An 8,273-nucleotide genomic window follows, 5' to 3' on the forward strand; every position below is an offset into this window, starting at 1 on the left:
CAATGTCAATCCAAAACTCATCATTTACTTGAACAACATTGTTTTGGATTTACTCCTCTTATACCACTTGGTCATCATCCACAGGTTGCCTTTCACTTGTGGTGGCTGCATTCCTGCCTCTTCCACTTCTTGTGATAACCGTCATATCATTCCCCGTATTGTTACAACCTTTTGGGTTCACCACCATGTCACTTGGTAGTGCACCCTTAGGATGAGAATTAAGAGCTTGAGATATTTGCCCCATTTGAACTTCTAGATTATGGATTGATGTGTTGTGTGAGGCAAGTTGGCCATCCGAATCGACATTTTTCTCCATTATTTGCTTAAGCATATTCTCAATGAAACCCATCTTATTGCTTGAATAACTTAAACCATGGGAATGATAAGGAGGTGAGTTGCTCGATTGTAGATATATTGGGGTCCTTTGAAAACCTGACCCCCGGTTTCCTTGGTTCTTTCCCCAACCACCTTGATTGTTGCCTCCCTAATTACCTTCGTTGTTTCCACTCCAATTCCCTTGATTGTTGTTATTATGCCAATTCCCTTGATTGTTATAACTCCAATTGCTTTGGTTAATTTGTGGTCGCCATTGTTGTTGATTGGAGCCTTGAAAGTTGTTCCTTTGCCCTTGAAAATTGGTCACATATTGAATCTCCTCTTCTTTCTCATGATAAAAATCATCTTGATCAAAACCACCATCATCTTGCACATAATTCTCCACTGGGGTTTGCATTTGTGGACCCTTGGTCCACTTCTTGTTCACCAACACATTTAATCCCTCCATAGCATGAACTTGCTTAGGAGCTTGCACTTTATTAAATTAGGCCTTTGCTTGGTTTTTGTCAATTCGGCAATGGCTTTCCCATTGTCTTGCAACTCTTTGTCGAGGTGAATCATGTTGGGATCACATGTGGAACATTAGCTCGGGATTGCCATGCCAATGACATTTCCGCCATCTCATCAAAATCTCACATGCCACCGCATAAGGCGTTGTCATAAAGTTTCCACTGGCCAATTGATCGACCACACATTGGTTCGTAGTATTAATACCACGGTAGAAAATTTGTTGGACCATGTAGTCGGTCATATAATTGTGTAGGCACTCCTTCACCATCATCCGATACCTCTCCCAAATCTCATGCAAATATTCATTGGGCTCTTGCTTGAAAGCCAATATTTCATCCCTAAGAATAACCTTATGCCTGGGAGAGAAAAAACTTAGAAATAAGCTTTGCCACCAACTCATCCCAAGTGTGTATTGAATGATTAGGCAAGCGTTCCAACTAATCTAAAGATTTACCCCGTATAGAGAAGGGAAAAACCCTTAGCCTCAAAGCATCCTCGGAAATATTTGTTTTCTTGCTCCCCCAACACACATAGCCCTTCAAATGTTATATGCATTACAATTTGGCGCACCAGTGAAAAAGCCTCATTGCTCTAGCAAAGTATGTATCACATTGGTAATTTGAAAGTTGCACGCCCTACTCACTTTGGTAATTTGAAAGTTGTACGCTCTAATACGAGGAGGGGCTATTCCACTAACATAACCTTCATTGGGCAATATCCGGTGTTGTTCTACTTGTGGTTGTGGTGGTGGAGGTGGGGTGGTACGGGCAGATTGTATTGTTGATCCCGACCTTGACGATTTGATTGTGGCACTTGAGTTATCTCATCGAGTTGTTCCTCCTCTCTGCCAAATTCCCTCAATAGCATATTTCCGAGCTCATTGTTCGCCATTTTGTACCTACGATTTCTTCAACAAGTTAGTAACACGGAAAGGAAAGAAGATATTTCAAGAACACACTCAAATATATAGCTAACACAGTTAAAAATGTCCGGCAATGGCACCAAAAATTGATCCACGTCAAATCCGCAATCAATAGTGAGTGAAACGATCATTGGAAGAATAGTACCCAACAAGAGTCGGGGTCGATTTCCATTGGGGGTTTTATAGGGTGTTAGGGTATACATTTGATAAGAGTACGTGAAATAGCTCAATTGCTCTTCCAACACAGAGTGTGTAGTTTTCTAAGTCTAAAATTAATACTCACAATTGTAAGCTAATGAGAAGAAACTAGAAAGTGAGTAACTATTTTTTTATGTTTTTATCAAATGGGAAAAACCTAGGGATGTTACCTTCGCCTAGGTGCTAACATAACGAGTAAATCACGTTAATGCTTGTTTTGTGATGGGGTGTATTATAATTCTCAACTCTAAATTACCCACTCAATATCTCTCGATTAAAGAGTGATTTTGTCCAAATTGACTTTCTCAAGCCCAATTGGGTATCAATTCAAATAGTTGATATTAGCTCAAGCCGAGTTTTCCCTAACTGAAGTTCAAACCCTTTAATTAGACTAGCCAAAACCTTAACTAGCCCGATTTTTGTTAGCCATATTTTTCTAGACTAAGTCCCCCTTTCTCAAGTAAAAACTAAGTCAAATAAGAATGAATCAATATTTGCAACCATTAATTCTAAAAATAGTGCATGAGCAAGTCTAAATAATAAACACTCAATCATAAACAAGCACTAAATTAATCACCCATAAGATTTACAGACTAGGTTTGGGTCACAACTCTAGAGAAAATCTAGATACTTATACTCGAAATCGAAGAAAACAAAGAAGAAGAACTAATTAAAGCCGTAAACTAAGATTAAATTGATAAATATAATAATTCATAACCCAAAACAGTCACTAATTACACAATTCCATGTGCGGTTCGCACTTTGCTTGGCTCCTGTAATTAGAGAGATCCTGCAGCCACACAATTCCATGCGCGACTACACTTCATCTTTTGCAGCCGCACGTTTCCCTAGGCGGCTGCACTTTTGGCAAGGCTTCAGACTTGGTTATTTTGCACATTCTCTGAACTTTTTGAATTTTTGTCAGTGCGACCATATTTTGCGGCTACCTATTTACTATGCAGACAGCACACCTTTTCAAAAATCCTCTAAGCTTCAGGTGCCAGTTCTACGGACCACACTTTCTTCTGCGGACCAAAGTGGACCATACTTTGGCCTGCTGCACTCCTTCCTGCCTTTTGACCTAAAAAACTCCTTTTTGAGTTAAAATTCTTTGTTAAGGTCCAATTCTCCAACATGCCAGAAATTTGCATTTTCGGACTAAAACTAAAGCAAGAAGTTACTAATAAGTGGTAAAAATCCTCACTTATAAGTGGACTTTGGTGTTATTAACATCCATTTGGGATTCAGATCCTTGGAATAGGTTAATATTATGATTTGTGCCTTGTACGTAAAATATGACATTATTCCAGAATGTTTAGGTGATTCAGACATGTTCGATGAAGATGGAATATTTGAAAGTCAAAAGAAGGATTTTGATCATTGATTCGTGGCATTTCGAGCCTTTGGATAAGTTTGGATAAGTCAGGACTAGTTGGTGTGAGTGTACGGGATCCTGGGGGCCTCGGGTATGTTTTGGGGTGGTTTTGGACTATTTTTCCTCATTTGCAACTGCTGGTGCTAGTGTCTGGTGTTGTTCTTCAAGAACGCGAATGGATGCACGTGTTCGCGAAGAAGGGAATTTGGCTGCTTGGAGAATGTGCATTATAAACATGACAAATGAGTCGTGAATGCGGACAAGGTCCTGAGTTACCCTACTTGAACGCAACTGGGAGTCACGTACACTAAGAAGGATGGGGAGTTGGGGGCCTGGAGGCGATAAGCCTTTGCGAACACTGCGAAGGGACCACCAACATGTAGAATTGGGACCTGGAGGCATCACGAATGTGACCTGGAGATCGCGAACGCGAAGAATTTTTTTGGGCAGCTGGATTTTTGGCCTTCGCGATTACGAGGTTATTTCTACGATCGCAAAGAAGAAAGACCTGGGCAGACTTGATTTTTATTCGGGACTTGGCTCATTTTTCTCTCATTTTCACTTGGTTGGGCGATTTTTGGAGCTCTTTGAGGGGAGGTTTTCATCATCTCTAATGAGGTAAGTTATTCTCAATTGTTGTAAGTTAAATACATGGATTATATGTGGATTTAAACATGGAATTTTGTAGAAATTGTGGAATTTTTAAAGAAAACCTAGAATTTGTATTTTTTGATTTTGACCATGAAATTGGACATGGAATTGGAATAAATCATATATTTTAGTTCGTAGCATTATGGGTAATGTTTATCTTTGAATTTTTTTGAAATCCGGGCATGTGGGCCCGGAGGTGAGTTTGTTGACTTTTCGAGCGGAGTTGGTAAATTGTTAAATTATGAGTATTGGAGCATATTTTGATTTGTTTGCACACTGTTTGATTAGTTCCAGATTATTTGGAATCATTTTGAGGTGTTGGAGAAACATTAGGGCCGGTTACCGGATTTCGAAGCAAGTCAAGTCTTTTGTCTAACCTTGTGAGGTAGAATTTATCTCGTAGTTATTATATTTATTACGTGCTGCATGTTGTGGAAGCTATGCACATATGAGGTGATGAGTGTCCGTGCATATGCTAGAATTCCTAATTTTGTCCGGGTAGACTTAGACTCACGCCATGCTTTAATTCTACTATTTGAGTTATTCTTAGCTGTTTAAATGCTTTAATTCACATATAACCTGAGACTAGACTTGCTAGAGTAATGGACTTGCTATTTTAGATACTTGACGAGCTACTAGATCCGACATGGAAATTCTACTTACCTTACATATTTCTTCCGCATAGTACGAATTAATTAGACATTTTCTTGAAATTCATAACTCACACGTATATTTAGTTAGTGGGGTCAAGGACCCGTTAAAGTTTCATATTATAATGGGATCGGGTTGAATGCCTTTGCAGTACTCTTATGGGATCGAATCCTTCGCCTCAACAATATTCTTATGGGAACGGGTTGTTTGCCTCGACAAGATTATTGTAATACACTTTTATGGGATTGGGTTGTTCGCCTCCACAGGATATTATAACACACTCTTATGGCATCGAGTCATTCGCCTCAGCAGTTCTATGAAATACTCTTATGGGCCGCCGCTCGCTTCGACAGAATCGTGCGTAATGTTGAATAAGAAGTCAGTGTACCCTTGAGTTTCCTTGACTTGAGATGTGACCTTTTACCTGGTGTTGACCATTATGTATTCCGTTCGAGGTACTATACGATATATGAGGACTTTGTATTTGCTGTTCAGTTGAGGATCTTATTATGTATTCATATATGTTTTCACTATTCTTACTTGCCATATTTCGTACTAGTCTACTTCTATTGTTATACTTGATTTGTTGGACCACTAGTAAGTGTTGATGTCGACCCCTCGTAACTACTTATCCGGAGTTAGGCTAGATACTTACTCGGTACATTTGATCGGTTCTCATGTACTTATCTACACTAGTTGTGCAGGGTCTTATAGGTTCAGTTAGTGGTCATCTTGGCGCATAGCGCAGCTGCTGAGGGGACTTTATGGTGAGCTGCATTCCATGCTACGAGCCACAACACATAGAGTCTCCATTATATTCCAATCGGATGTTGTATTATTATTGTACTCCCTTTCATGCACTTGTGACATTGGTTTTGGGAGTTCCTAGTGGATGTTCATTATTAAATTTCATGTTATTATTATCACTTCACTTTATAATTTATTTATGTTTAGAAATTTGGTAAAGAAAAGCACAGGTTTCTAGAAGTGCTAGATCTTATTTTATTTATTTAATGAAATTCCTTATTTCAAAACAAAAAAATTGAAATAAATAATTTAGTGGAGGTGCACGTGTTGGCTTGCCTAGCAACATAGTTGGGCTTCATCACGACCTATTATGGGATTTGGGTAGTGACACTTTTGATAGCACATTCTTGCCATAGTTGCTATTGCCAAGAGTGAATACTTGATTTGAGTGAAGTATTAGTTGTACGCTGCAACAATAGGTCTCTATATATAACTCTGAGGATGGCTTAAATTCTCCTCCAATTAATGCTACAAAATCTAGAATATTTCTCCTAATTTGATTTATTTTCTTTCTTTATTTCCACCTCCTCAACGTTTTCCTTATGTGCAAGTTATTCCTTATTTGTAGAAAATATTTTAGTACATGGATCCTTCAATAAATATCTTTTTTTTGCGCACTAACACTCTTCTTACAGAATCCATGTTACACACATTATTTACATTTTACGCGTCTGATCAAAATTTCACTTCATCCCCTGGTTCACTTGACATTTTCTTCACAAAGTTGATCTTCATTTATCCATCATCAAACTTTATTAATCATCAAAATACAACCAAACTAAAATATGCTCAACTCAACACTCATTATTCTAAATTTTCTTAAATACCTTGGCTATGTAGCAAAAACATATTAAGGAAGGTTTGTATCTTTTTATATTGTTGTATTTGGTAAAATATGTCATGCCAGGTGGCCGTTTAAAAGAATGACATGTAAAACCGAAGATATTTATCCCATTTGATACTGGAAGGAAGGACACTCATAAATAAGCAATAAATACCTTCTGCCTGGTGTAATTAATGAATAATATTCCACAACATTAAGTATGCTGCCCATTACAAGGAATTTGGCATTTATGCTCACCGTTACATCTCCATCAATGGCCCTCATAATTGACATTAAAGAAGGGCATGATCTTAGAACCCCGTTCCTTAGACGTAGCTATAAATAATGAACTCTTTTATCATTGTAAGAGGCGCATTTTCTGGCAAACTGAGACTACAATCTACTCAAAGCTTTATACAATTTTACCTTCTTATTTTCTATTCTTATTACTGTTGCGCCCAGAGGCTTCTCTACCAGAAGCTTCACTTTTGTCATTTTGTCTTCATATCAAGGCTAAGTGTTACATATTTTTCTTCGATTATCTTATCATTTCAGGACTGAATTAATTTACTTGTCTAGAAATCACATATAAATTTAACTATACTGTTTATGGGTAAACAGTTTGGCGCTCACCGTGGGGCCTAGACAGCCATGTAATTACGTTGATCCTTGCTTCATTTACTAACATGTTTTAATTATTTGTCTTAGAAAAATCATAATAAATGGAAGATAACGTTGTTAACAATGCACACAATCCTGAGGTTCGAGTACATCAACCTCATTTCGAGGATTCAATCAGTGACAACCACAATGAGGGAAACGATGCCACGTCAGTCCATGACAGGCGATATCTGCGACATGTTCGGGAAGCAACTACCGATGATGCTAAAAAGGAGAATGTCGTTGATGTGGTAAGGGTCCTACAAGAGAAACAAGCAATCATTTTGGGCCATCTCACGCGACAGGATAAAGTTATGATGGAGTTGAAGCAGGCGTTATAAGGGGCTTCCAGTAACGCAAATAGACTAGACCCAGTTCCTCCCGGTGTTCACACAAATCAAACAACTCAGAGGGTTCACAATAATACCCCGAGGGGCGAGGTTGGATCTGATGGAGCTGGGGGGAGCGGATCCGGCCTCAATAATGAAAATGATCCTTTTAAGAACGAACTTTTACGGTTTATAAGAGAAGTGAACGCCCTCTGGACCCAATCCCAAGTGAACCACCGATGTTGAAAGGACTAGACTTAAAGAAGTATACTCAGTTTCCATACAAACCGAGTGCGACACCGGAGTTAATCCCGAAGCACTTTAATATTCCCGACGTGCCAAAGTATGATGGAACGTCAGACCCTCATGAGCATATTACCACCTATACAACGACGGTAAAAGGGAATGATTTAGCTCCTCATGAGATTGAATATATTTTGCTAAAGAAATTTGGAGAACCTCTCACGAGGGGAGCCTTGACATGAAAGGTATAGCCAGGAAGGCCGACATATTAGAAATTGCACAAGGAGAATCCGAGTTGCTACGAGAATATATTACCCGGTTCTAAAAGGAAATGATGTTGCTCCCGGTTGTTCTAGATGAATGGGCGGCTAAATCATTCACCAAGGGATTGAATCTGAAAAGTTAAGACGCTTCCCAAACACTGAAGGAAAGTTTACTTGAGTTCCAAACAACTACTTAGGCGGATGTACACAACTAGTACGAGTCAAAGATAAGGATCGAAGATGATTTGGTCGGCTTCCCGTTGTTGGCAAAGGGATGAGAGAAGGATAAAGAAAATCAAGAGACGACTTCGACATGGATTGACGATCTTCGAGGAGCTGGTTTTTTGCCATACGAACAGACCAAAGGCCGCAGTAGAGGTTTCTGGTTAGTAGATAGATTTATTCCCAACATAAGATCTGATCGCGGTCGGAATAGTAGATTATTGCAAGAAAAGGAAGCGCTAGGTACGCGGGATCCTTCCTACCCCAGGCTATCAGAATACAA

This window comes from Nicotiana tabacum, chromosome 5 (genome assembly GCF_000715075.1).
Source record: "Nicotiana tabacum cultivar K326 chromosome 5, ASM71507v2, whole genome shotgun sequence".
NCBI lineage: Eukaryota > Viridiplantae > Streptophyta > Magnoliopsida > Solanales > Solanaceae > Nicotiana > Nicotiana tabacum.